The 13,971-nt window shown below is 37.7% G+C and overlaps 1 protein-coding gene and 1 pseudogene across 1 annotated transcript in view; one reads left to right on the top strand and one right to left on the bottom strand.

The window, feature by feature from the left end:
• The window catches only part of Syt7 (Synaptotagmin 7), a 1,421,749-nt gene that overhangs the window by 704,374 nt on the left and 703,404 nt on the right, over positions 1-13,971 (top strand). The gene's annotated exons all lie outside the window — the stretch shown is intronic.
• LOC137234372 (UMP-CMP kinase-like) lies at positions 2,225-3,353 on the bottom strand (annotated as a pseudogene).

Raw genomic sequence — 13,971 nt, 5'->3', positions numbered from 1 at the left:
AAAACTGCAATCAACTGATGAGGAATCTTGGGTTGTGCCAGTCTTCAATGTTAGATTGTGCTGTATTGCCTAGAAAGCGTAGTACGTGTTATGAAATTTCTGGTTTTCTTTTGTGTTTGATGGTGGGATTTTATTGTCAATGTAACAAATGACAATCAAATCCCACACATTTTTTATTGTCAATGTAACAAACGACAATTAGAAATTATTATTGCAATAATTTACGAAAATAGAAGAAGACCATAAATAATAAAGATTAAATTTTTTTTTTTTGCTGCATTTGCAATAAAGGATAATGGGCTTTGCTTGATTAGGCACAACACCTACATATGAGTAGTTGCATGCAGTTTACTTTGATTGCCCTAATGGTTAAGGAGGAAACGGCTGCTATCCATTTTAACTACTTTTTTGAAGGCGTAGTAATTGCTTGGGGTTGTTAACTGAGGTTCGCTTAATGAAGCGAGTGGCTCGGTATCTTTCATTTCAAAAAATTACCCAATTAATGGTGCATAAAGCGCATACGGTTTCCTTTATTTACAGAAGAAATTAATATCCGAAGTCAACATCCTTTTTTCTGGTGTGGGGGATTTTCAACATTGTGAATACATACAAGTGGCGAATGTTTGGTAAAAACGTTCACAACAGTAAACAGCCTCGATCACCTCCTCAATCGCTGTTCGAGTACTTGAGTCGTCTGCTCAATGGTCCTTTTCAACCATTTTGTAGACGATTGGTATATTGCATTAGTTGCATATTTTTAACATGTTTGCATAATTAATCAGTTAACTTGATTTTCAAAAATGAATATTAATATTTAGTCTGATTTTCTGTATGCACATTTAAAAGAAATGCTGAGTTAAAACATAAATGTTCAATTTATGGCAATGGAGGGATAGGAAAATTTTCACTGGTATGTATTCCCAATGGTTTTCAATTTTCTGTTACATATACATAAATTAATAAAACACTCACCGATCTAATACAGAAATGGGCACCGCATCTTTAAAGTTCACCCTACTCAAAGGTGTAGTACTTCCCTTCATAGCGGTAATTGCCTTTGTTCGTTTTTGGAAAATTGACCACTCCTTTAAGCCGGCATGGACATGGAAATTTGATGCCATACAGGGGCCCATTGACAAAGTACCTTTAACAAAATTTAATCGTAAAACATAACTGGAAATATTTGGTATATATTCATTTTCATCATGTATACCGTTATCTGTTCCCTTTATGTTACGATGTCCATCGATGTTATCAACTAATGTTGTATCCTTGTCGTCGATTGAAATTAAGTTGCCAAAATGTGGTGAATCTTTGAAATTTGCAGTCATATAAGGGTATGTAAGAATGCAGGCAGCCATTAGACAAATAACAACCTGTAAAAGGGTAACACATTTCTGAGTAGTACGATTCAACGCCAAAAAACATGAACCTAGTAATGCTAATGTGCCAGCTGCAAGTGTACTGCCAAGCTTAATGTAACGCAATGTGGAATAAGATATGTGTAAATTCCATGCCAATTACTGCGAGCTGCTAGACGTACCAGAAAACCCGGTATTAGCAAATATAATGCAGTACGACAGCTTAAACAAACTTCAATACCATTGCCGACGACAAAGGAACAAAAGGTTGGAACCTTTAAGTCTAAGAAACGCCAACCTGTAGCAACAGCATCATCAATTTTATATGGATATTTTGCAAGTACATTTACACCAAATGAAACCAGTACAATCCAATCGGGAAAGCTGTGTGCTGATGAATACATGAATGCGAAAGGAGAAACAAATATGCATGAAACAATGGTTAACTCAGAGTGAGGTAACCAACCGTTTAGTATTAACGGCGATGCTATTAAATTTCCAATGAAAAATATGGTTTAAGATTATTTTTAAAAAAGATATTTTCAGAAATATCAGCTGCAACATTATGATCACCGTAGCTTAGAAATAGGCCAGACCATATACGAAAATCTATGAATTCGTGCTTGGTCTTGAGCATTTTACATGTCGAACAAATCATAATACCAAGGCAAATGCAATAAAAGCCTATTGGCGGAAATATGGTCAGATTTTCACTTGATGCTAGCCGATAAAGAACAAAAAGTAAAAATACTCCTATTACTAAAAATAAAATGCACAGATGTATGTATGTACTCATATATACTACATATATGCATCTAATAGCTAAGCTGTGTGTACTTTTTATATTTTCCAACCGATACATTTTACTGGATATCAGTTGCAGCAAATACCTGCTCAACATTGTTGAATACCTCATCGGCATTGGGACTTGCATCGATTTGTTTAACTTGTCCTAATTGTTCAAAATGTTTAATTATTGGCATTGAATTATTATTATATGTTTGTATACGTTTTTTCAAGCTCTCCAAATTATCATCACTACGGCCACAACCACTTTGACCACGAGCCAAGCAACGTTCTATACATATGTCTTCACTACAGTTAAAAAATAAGACAAATTTCAAATCTACTTTGTCACCCACTTGTTGCTTCCAACCATCGAGCTTATCTTGATTGCGTGGAAAACCATCGATAAGGAACCGTTGCTTGCCTAAATTTTTCATTGCTTCTTCAAGCAGTGAGCATGTCACTGCGACAGGCACAATTTTACCATTACGTATATATTCTTCACTTAAACTACCATATTCAGATACTCCGCGTACACGCTCCTCATGAAGTAAATCACCAGCAGATAAATGTACAAATTGATAGCGTTCCATTGTGTACCTTTCCCAGCACCGGGGCCACACAATACAAATATAATTTGAGGTTTCAATATTAAACGTCTGGAAGAGGCGGTTGTCGTATTTTACCGGTTAACTTCATAGGAACAAGCGATCTCTCATGAATGGTTAACAAAAGCGCAGACTAGTTCGCAGGCATGGCAATTCACATGGCAGCTAATGGAACTAGGCAAAAGCCAAGAAGTCCAATTTTTGGAGCTGTTACTTTCTGTTACTTTACACTCAAAACTTATGAAATATTGGCACGAAGAACCTATGGAAAGTCACGAGGAACTAAAGCAAAAGATTTTAGAAAAGAATTATTCAATTTGCTGGTGGTCCAATGTTAGTGCTCAATCGTCTGTGCATTGCTCTGAGTGCTTTCATTGTTCATATGCTTAGCGAATGGTCTTCTGCTATTGAGGACGTGATAAATACATTTCAAAATCAGCAAATACCAAATGTTACAAAAGAAATGCCATTATGGATAATGCTTGAGGTATTACAGGCCATACCAGCAGAGATGCAAGCAATTTTTACTTCAGTTAAGCGAGCTACCTTACGTGCAGAAGTCCACTGGTAACAACAGAAGTCGCAAAACGAACGCCATTAGTATTGGAAACGACTGAACTTATTCAAATATGCAATTAGAACGTGAATGGGATAGTGAATATCTTAGCAATATGATAAGAGCCGTCAAATGTGTTGGTACTTGGGTGGAAAACATTGGATTTTCTCTAGAGAATTGTCAAAATATTACAGCTCTATTGCTAAAAATTACTAATAAATGTTATTGGTCATGTGGTCAAGATCCCGACGGTGATGGTTGTATGTCTGCCGATGAAAATGAGTTATCAGAGACATGCCTCAAGACATTACTTAATATCATTATCCTACCGGATTCTCATGTATATCCAAAATCCGCTTTTATACTTATAAATTTGGTTTTGGATTCCTTATGCGGCATAACAAAAATGGAATGACCACTTGATAACGTATACCTGAAAATAAAAGAGAAAGAAAAATTAATTAATGAAAAAAGACTACAACTTCTAGCCTCCATACTCACCACCGCGTGTTTTAAATCAATGATTTTTTTTTTCATTCAGGAAATGGAAAAAAAAATTGTAACAAATGTCAAATGTCTACACTTTTCTTTTGACAGTCAATGCACGGCAACACCGACATTAGGCCTCATGCGCAATCATCGCGCACACTACACGCCACGTACTACAGGCCGCACTACACGTCATGCACTACACGCCGCACTACACGTCACACATTACATGCCGCACGACATATCGAGCACAACACTCCACACATGTCGCGTATTACATATCTCGACCAATCATTCATTTGGTCGAGATTTAAAATACTTAATTCCACGAATCTCAACATTATCGACAATACACGTCAAAAATAATGTTGAATGGTGGAAGTGCAACTCTGTAATACCTTTTCAGCCAGGTTTGGAACCGTTCCGTGTGGTGGCAGGCCACTTGTTGTGAAAACAAAGTTCACCACAAATCAAAAGTAAATTCTAGGACTACTTCGGTGACATCTACCGACCTAAATCAAATTATAAAATGTACTAAAGGCGCTAAAGCAACAGCCACATCGCTTGGATGCGTGCTAAATACGTTTTTTCTTCCTTTCTTTGCGCGCAAAAGTATTTACTTATGGCCTTTAATTTTTATTTCAATTAAATTTTTTTCAATAAAATGTTTTTTTTCTTATGCGAAAATATACTAGAGATCATTTTTTTGTTAGGCCACCCAAACAACATTCCGCCAACCTCAATTTGGGCATGATCAATGATACCAATATTCTTTCAGATCATGACCCGTTACCAAACCTTATTGGCTAAGTCAGAGGGAGGCGCAAAGCGTTTCGACGTTGCTTGCCAACTCTGCGGCAGGGATCATAGCCTTAGGATCTGTGCCGAATATCGAAAAAAATCCCCAGAAGAGAGGTTGCGGGCAGTACTTCTGCATAAGTACTGTCCAAATTGTCTGTCGCCTTTCCACCGCGTGGACAAATGTAACAGCAAGTATCGCTGCAAGAGGTGCCAAGAGAAGCACCTCACCACGCTTCATTTAGATGAGCGTCGACCGGTAAGCGACGAGACGACCACAAACGGCGAAGACAACACGTCCGACGATGCGTTGTCGATCAACCTCTCGGGGCCGGCTAAATCCTGGGCTCAGCAGGTGGAGGAAGAGGAAATGGAGGAAGAGAGAGCGAAAATGGAGGAAGAGCGAGCAAAAACGGAGACAAGACCGTCAACCGTAAATCATGGGATGCGCAGCTTCCGGCCGCTGTTACAGCATGAAAAAAGCGCGGCGAAAGCAAACAAACCTCGAAACCAACAAAATAATTGGCGGCACCGTGAGGTCGGACCCCATCGAAACTCAGATAAATCGTCCAAACTCGCAAGGCAGCAACGGCGAAAGAAATCGACGCCATACTCTCTTGAAGCCCAAAGTACAATGAAGCTAACGCGCGACACGCCGGAAGGCTTCCGGACAGGGCGTCTGCTCTAGGCTACACCATCGCCCATCATGCGGCCTTTCGTGCCCATTGCGCCGACGGCCATCGTACGAATCGAATCGCGTGGGCATTTACACCTGGTTCGGGCCATTATTGATCCCTGCGCCACCAGCACGATCGTCGATGCGGAGCTGGTACGCGACTTACAATTGGAGCGCCAAGGGCATGGACAATGCACCCTTATACTGCGCATAACAACCCAAGCAGCCGTCGCCGAAAGCCATTTCCGTTTGAGTCCACCGTCCAATGTGGACCCCAAGATTGCCGCGCCCTTTGAGTTCATGCGGCTGGCTGATCCGCAATTCTACCGCTCATCACCGATACGGCTCACACTCGGCGCTGACATTTACGCCGAAATGATGGTGAGCGGTACACCGGCATCGACAGTTGGCGGTCTCCTAACCCAACCGACCGTGTTCGGGTTGGTGGTCTCGGGAGCCTGCCAAAAATAAATATCCGACTTTCACGCCTCACACATGCGCCATCTTATATATATTTAAGTAAATATGCACGGAATTTAAAACCACGTACGTATATCTAATAACTTCTTTTCTTTTTCCACAGGAGAGCGAAACGTGAGGTCAACCATCTGGCGTGCAGTGCTTGCAATCCGCATCTGCACTGCCTTCTTTCATTAGCGCCTTACTGGACGTGCGATCACTTGGCATCCCCTTTTTTTTAATGTTTTCTTTGTTGCTGACGGCAAGGGGGCCGGTATGTTTAGGCCACAGGCCTAAATATATCTCCCCTCCCTCGTAACATAATTTTCTTCGTTTACTACCACCCACATATGCTTGTGATTACTAATACACACAGGCATGTGTGAGTGGTAGTACGCATGCATCTTAGATTTTACCGCTGTGAGCCCGCGGTATAGCAACTTTGTTGCCGGGAAACCCAACGAAGGAGCTGTATCTCGGGTTCATCGGCTCATGTCGCAAAGAGGCTCGTCCTCTTTTAATCCAGCAGCCAGCAAAGGAACACGTAATCGCCCGTTCACGTAAGTTCAACTTTTCAAAATTATTATCACATATATATCATTTTCCACAACATTTGTTAAACCTTTTCTTAACACTTGTTGTATTTATATAAATAAAAGCACTTTGTGAATTCTTTTTATTAATACGAAATCTTTTTGGTGTTTTTATTTTCTTCCCCCTTTTTCGCCTTAACTATTATTTAACAAATACGTGGGTGCGCGCCGTTGCCACCACGCATTTGTTCACATTGTATATTGTATATAAATGTAATACTTAAGATAAATGCAAAAAATATAGGTGCTTATTTTCAGTGGGTGGTTAAACTGTAGTATAAAAGTTGCCTAGCGTATAACCCTGCTACTTTATCTATTAAAAAATTTAAACGATCAAAGGGCAAGGTTAAACTAAGCCGACTTTCATTTGAAATGAAAAAAGTTTCATTTGACCTGAAAATGCCATATAACAACCAATGAGCTGAGAATCGCTTTTCGCTTTAAAACACTTACCATGGGACCCTTCTAAAAATCGTCCCCCCTATTGCAGCCGGTTAAAACTAATACAGCTGCCCACTTTGCAGAGCCGCAGGGAGATGCTTGGCGTCTTATTTATTGTTAAATTAATAAAGAGGGTCAATAAATAGTCCATTTTTGCTTGGCGAAATTAAGTTTAACTTTCCTATTAGGCCATCTAGACATTTTCAATCAATTTTTGTAGCTACATGCAGGTCGAATTATGAAATGCACCAACCACTTCACTGTTTATGTCGTGATTTTAATAAACACTGTAGAAATTTAGACGTCGTTTCTTTGTATTAAAAAATACCTTTTAACTGCATTAAATTTGTAATTCGAAATGAAGCAAAGAACGCTAAACCGTGATATACTGTTCAACCCTCTGTTTCAAATTTGAAGTACCAGTTACTTGAAACTTGTTAGCAAAATTGCGTAGTGATCATTATTTTTATATGTAATGAAATTCTGTATAAATTTTATTCTGTATATATTTATCTACTGTTAATTTGCTTTATTATCAATTTCATAAATTATTATTTACTAGCTCCTTCATGAGTACATTTTAACACATTTACAACATTTTATCTTTTGCTTACTTCTAAGTCTTTAATTGAAATTGTCAAGCGTTTGGTTCAATACTGTTTAAATATTACTTTAAAATTGATGACTACTTATGTTGTTTATATCATGTATTACATCTGAGATTTAAGTGCCGGTATATTTGGTCTGTGTAATTGTTTAATTTGTAGACTGATAAATAAATAAATAAATAAATATTGATTGGCGTTATACGATGCAAATACAAGAACCGAAACTTCGTGAAATCATCGCCATTTTGCAAGGCCAATTAAATTGCAGCGAGCTCTATAGATCAAGAAATATTTTCGTATCCAAAATTATCGCCTTTATCGCGAAGAAGAAGATGGACTGAAATTCGTCCTCTCTAACTCCGTACGTTGGCGCATTTCTCAACTTTTCCACAAAAAGGTGGGTCACATGCTATGGAGAAAACCATTGATTGAATTCGCAAAACGTTTTGGTTCGCGCAAATGTGGAAATACTTTAAAAATTATATCGCCGCGTGCTGCTATCGAAAGGCCCAATTCGGTAAAGCTGAAAGTACTTTGCATTTCGATCCGGTAGATACGATTTCGTTCCGCGTGATTCATATCGATTACCTCAGGCCATTTATCCGTAGTAAGAAAGGAAATTCGTACGTCATAGCGATGTTAGAATGGTTTTCCAAATGTCTGATTGTTAGACCGGTTCGCGATACAAAAACGACACACGTAATAAAAATGTTAAACGATGTAATGAGCTTTTTCGGGCTGCCTCTTAAAATCACTACGGACCATGGAACCGCTTACAAGTCAAAGGCATTTACCTCGTATAGCGAGCTGAACGGTATAAAGCACGTAAAAACAGCGGTATGTACTCCGCGAGCAAACGGGCAAGTCGAGCGGGCAAACCAGACGATTTTAAATTACTTACGAACCTCGGTTGATAACCCTAAGGGATGGGACTTGTAGTTACGAAATTTGCAATTTACAGTCAACTCGCAACCGAATAAAACGACCGGATATAGCCCAAACGAGCTAATATTCGACTTTAACTTGCGCGATATCGTACACAATTTGTTAGTTGCCGCCGTGCATGATGACGTCGACCAAACCATAGAGAAGACTCCGATAGATGAAAAATATATACAAGCTACGGAGAATAACGAACGCGAACGACAAAAAAAGAAAAAACGGTTTGACGAAAAACATACAATCCCTCGAGTTTATCGCGAAGATGATTTAGTTGTCATTGAGAACGAAGCCGCCGCTACCGGTGAATCGAGAAAATTAGAGTCAAAATATCGTGGTTCGTATCGTATAGCCAAAGTCTTAAACAATGACCGGTATTTAATCGAAGACATTCCGGGTATGTCAATAAAGTCGCGAAATTACTCTTTTGTTTTCGCATTTAGCAAACTGAAACCTTGGTGTAGAAACTGTCCCGAGCTCGATGAGAACGAAACAAGCTATAGCGACTTAGAAGACAATGAAATCGGGGTCGATTCCATATCAGAAAAGGTCGACTGTCAGCAAGCTGGTAACCCTACTCACGAAACAGGCAATGAACAACAAGATGGCTGTCAGTCAGTCGATTGCGAGAACTAAAATAGAACGCGTCCGAACTGCAGAGCAAGCGTGGAATTTATGAAATTTATACAAAAACTCTGTACAAATAAACGTCTTATTAAACATTAAATATCTTTATTGAAATTATTTCATTAGAACTAAAGAGGTCTCCTGACATTAAGCTACGAAAAAATAAACGAAGTCATTGAAAATATTAATAAAATATCTAAATTAGTGATGGAAGAGAACGAAATAGATAAGAAAATTGTATTATAAATAAAATTCAAGTTAGAAATTTTGAAGGAAGAACTTATTAATATAGCTTATGCCATTCACTGGCCAAAATCAAATATAGTCAACTCATACATTTTATCCAATAAGGAAATGGATATAACGAAAAGTTTTTAGAAAATGAAAATATTGCTTTTATAAATCTAGACGAAGCACTAGAGTTTGTAGGAATAAAAATTGCTTCAAATAAATAAAGTCTTATTTAGGTTATAAGTTTACCTACAACACAAAAACTCGACTGTAGCGCTTTAGAAATAAGACCGATAAAAATAGGAGAAAGCATTAATAAAATAGAGTATAAGTCAATTTTAACATGTGAAAATAAAATTTATGGAAAAACAGAAAATTGTAAATCATATATGAATTTATCAATTTGTTCAAGAGATATTGTAAAAGATATTACGAATCGCACGGGCATAGTACACCTGCTAAAAAGTAAAATAAATAATTGTACTAAAATAAATAAGGAACATGTAAAATCAGTAGAAATGATTTCAGATGACATAATTTTTCTAAATAATTTTAATGGTAATGTAAAATTTGAAAATGAGTGTATAGAACTTCAAGGTTCATATTTAATTAAATATGTCAACACAAGTATAGAAATAAATAACAAAATATATTTTTCAAAAGAAATAACGATAAGGCTCCCCTTACCGGCTATATTACAGCCAAGGGCAACAAATAGTAAAATGGAAGAAATGTTATCTCTAGACTTAATTAAGGAACTACAATTAAATAAAGTAAAAGAAATATCAATTTTAAAACAGAAAAACACTATTTTTATATAAGTTAACACAATTTCTATAATAATATTTGTATTCACAATTGTAATGAAATTACTAACAAAAATGTAAAAGAAATAAATAAAGTTCAAATATCAAACCAGAGCACCATTGAGGTAGGGATTAACGACCTGCCTAAATTTAACGTAAACTTATCGATCGAAGACGCTCGAGTTTAAGGGCGGAGGAGTTAACACGTAATAAATTCACTTACCTTTTTGGCTACATTTTTGCCAACCTTACAAGAAGCTTTTTAATTCTTTTGTGGTTCCCACAGAAAATGAAATTCCAATTAATTTTGAAGTAATAATAAATCTTATTAATATTTTGCACCTCCTGTTTTGCAATCAATAAATAAAAATTCTCATTAAACAAAAGTAACTAAATTTTGCTTCAAAAGCGAAGTTGAGCTAATTCAAAGAATTAGCACAACAAGCCACTGCACCGGCATCCGCTACAAAGCTGTTGCTTGCGCTAAAGTGCTGACTTAGCGTCTAGCACACCTCAGCACAAGCAATAACCAATACTTGCATGTCTTTGTTGTTTTTGTTGTGTTAACGCGGTAGCTAATTATTTGATTTAATATGACAATTTTACAAAGTAAGTCTTCAGTTTGCATCTTATCGTGTCCTGGTCTGGTTTAAAAATAAGAAACAATATAATTGGCGCCCGAGCTAAAAAAAAGCATAGTATTAGTTAAAAGTTAAAATTTAAATAGTTTTAAAAGTTAAGAAAAAAAGCAAATAGCTTTTAAGTCAAAAGTTTAAAAATTAAAAAAAGGCTAAGAGCTTGAAAGTGTGAATTAATAACTTTAATAATTTAAGTGCCAAAAATTAAAAAGGCTAAAAACTTGAAGGTTTCACTAAATAACCTTTTAAAATAAAAGTGCCACTAAAAATCATCAAACCAAAGTGTCACTCGTGCCACAAAGACCACACACCGGACAGACGATAGCCACGGCTACCGGCAGAAGGACCGAAGTACAAAGGGAAACGGGCAAACCCCCACCGAGCAAAGTGGAACTTAGGATGCTAACTCAAGTAGTGTAAGTGAAACTAAAAGTAAGAAATTTTTTTTTAAATAAAATATAGGACATAAGCCAAAAACCGTGATATTAAGAATTTTTAATTAAAAAGATAAAGAACTTTTTGTTATTATTAAAGTCTGAGCCTTTAGGAAAAATAAAACAAGATTTTCCGCAAGCCAAAGGCAAAAGTTCTGAGAATTTCTTTGAAAATAGAGGAAACATTTTTTTTGGTGTTTTTTCCATCCAAATATTAATTAATTAACACGACTATTAGAACAAAAAGGAAGAAGGATTGCAAACCCAAACAATTTGATACGACCACAAGTGTAAGAAAACAACCCACAGCCCAATCCTAACCCTACTTTACAACCTTCTCCCGAACTAACAACACTTATCAGGAGTTTAGTAACACAGGTACTAAATACCGGAGGAACAAGTATTATACAGAACATTATAGGGACTGAAAGGCAACAAACACCCATTAGCGACCAGACGATAGACGAGGTGTACAGAAACAATCTATCAGAAATAGATAAAATCCCTGATGTAGTGAGACCGTTGAGAGAATTCTCTGGTAAACCAGCAGAGTTCAACTCTTGGGGGGAAAGTGTTGAACGAGTTCTTCAAATTTACGAACACACGAAAGGGACCCCAAAATACTTTGGAATCCTAAGTGTAATTAGGAACAAAATCGTGGGAAGCGCTGACATAGCGCTAGAATCATACAATACTCCCTTAGATTAGAAAGCTACTTCGATGTGTCTCACGACACACTACGCAGACAAGAGAGACCTAGGTATATTGGAGTACCAAATGACTGGTCTGATCCAGGGCAGGCTCACGATTCAAGACTTTTATCAAAAAGTTTACTCCCATCTCTCCTTGATTCTAAATAAAATTGTTTGCATGGACGTCAGCCAGGAGTCAACTAACCTACTTACTGAAATCTACAGAATAAAAGCCCTCGACACCCTCGTTAGAGGCCTTAACGGCGATCTCCCTCGACTACTAGGTATGAAGGAGCCTAAAACCCTCCCGGAAGCTCTTCAGTTATGTTTGAAATTAGAAAATCAAAAATTTAGAAGCACACATGCTAATCACCAGAATGGATTTAATGATTATGACTACAAACCACCTCTACCACCTCGAAACTTTACCTACGAACCACACCAATTTCATCAAGAACTAGGGTACCTACCTCGACCTCAATGACAAATACGAGACCAAGTAATTCCAAGACTGCAACAAGGATTCGTAGACCCGCAACGACACCAACAAAGGTTGAACAACGCCCCAAGACCATATCAGCACTTACAAGGATACAATCCAGGATATTACAATCCACAACCAAATTTGCATCATAACCCAGCATGAAACAGCACTGAAACCGCATCCTAAGCTGGAACCAATTGAAATCGATCCGAGCATCAGGACAAATGCCGTGAACTATGTGAGGACCCCAAAGCCGAGGACTTTGTATCCTCACAACATACACATATCCATACATTTTTCTAAAGAACATACATTTTGAAATAACTTGAAATTTATAATAATATTTGAATTTATCACTTATATATTTTATATGAAGCACCAGAAATATACATATGTATACCTTTATGAATTATACCCTAAATATATATACTCTGTTGTACACTGAATTGATAATTATTAAATTAAAGAACAAATTAGACTTGTACACTTTTGCACGCAAGCAAAATATTTACATTTTCGCAAACATAAATTTTAAATATAGGATCACCCTAACATGCATTGAATATTTGGAAGGGAGGTAGATACGCACAAAACATAAAAATGCAGCGGTCAATCAACCCTTTGCACACTCAAAATCCAATACACCCAACTACAAATACAACATACATAATAACTTAAGTGAACGGAGATCAGCAGCAAGTCGACGAAATAAGCGCCGCTACTAATTGAAATTTCGCTATACATATTTACGCACTAGCATACAACACACCAACGCATGCCATACAACAGACGGCAGAAGCATTGGGCAAAGCAAAACACAACATTAGAATCAGGTGACCACACACAAATGTACAAACACCAAATAGTTAAAGCAAAGGCTGGAAAGCACGGTATGAGCAAGTACAAAGGCATTGTATTCAATAAGGAGCATTATGGTGCGTGGAAATTCATGGGAAGGAAATATTCACCGTAATAACAGTTGTTTTATATTGCTAATACTATTAGCTATTAGTTAGAAGTTGTTATTATAAAATCACCGTTTGCCCGCGTGCAAAAATTAGTATATAAGGGCGACGAGTTCGCATTAAAATGCAGAGATTAGGAGACATGCATACGAGTCGGTAGGTTTTATGACTACCGACCAAGAGTACACCTGAAGTTTTTTGACTTCATTTGTACTAAAAGTATATTCGTCTGGAGGCTTTATTACTCCATTCGACCGCAGAGGTTGGCCGAGGGCTTTATTACCTCAGTCACCTCTTACAAAACAAGGGAATCAGCTAGGAGTAGAAATAGAATTTTTATTAAATAAATACTTTTATAACGTTTTCATACGAAATAAACAGGGCTGTTCTTTTAGAAGGACCGGTAGGAATTTCTACTTTCAGGAACCCTGGACAGACTAAGGCCAACCCCGGCAAGGTCAAATGGAGGAAGAGAGAGCGAAAATGGAGGAAGAGCGAGCAAAAACTGAGACAAGACCGTCAACCGTAAATCATGGGATGCGCAGTTTCCGGCCGCTGTTACAGCATGAAAAAAGCGCGGCGAAAGCAAACAAACCTCGAAACCAACAAAATAATTGGCGGCACCGTGAGGTCGGACCCCATCGAAACTCAGATAAATCGTCCAAACTCGCAAGGCAGCAACGGCGAAAGAAATCGACGCCATACTCTCTTGAAGCCCAAAGTACAATGAAGCTAACGCGCGACACGCCGGAAGGCTTCCGGACAGGGCGTCTGCTCTAG

Source organism: Eurosta solidaginis, chromosome X, assembly GCF_040869045.1.
Source record: "Eurosta solidaginis isolate ZX-2024a chromosome X, ASM4086904v1, whole genome shotgun sequence".
In the NCBI taxonomy this organism is placed as follows: domain Eukaryota; kingdom Metazoa; phylum Arthropoda; class Insecta; order Diptera; family Tephritidae; genus Eurosta; species Eurosta solidaginis.
The sequence above is the reverse complement of the archived record's forward strand: the minus strand, read 5'-3'. Positions and strand labels throughout refer to the sequence as shown.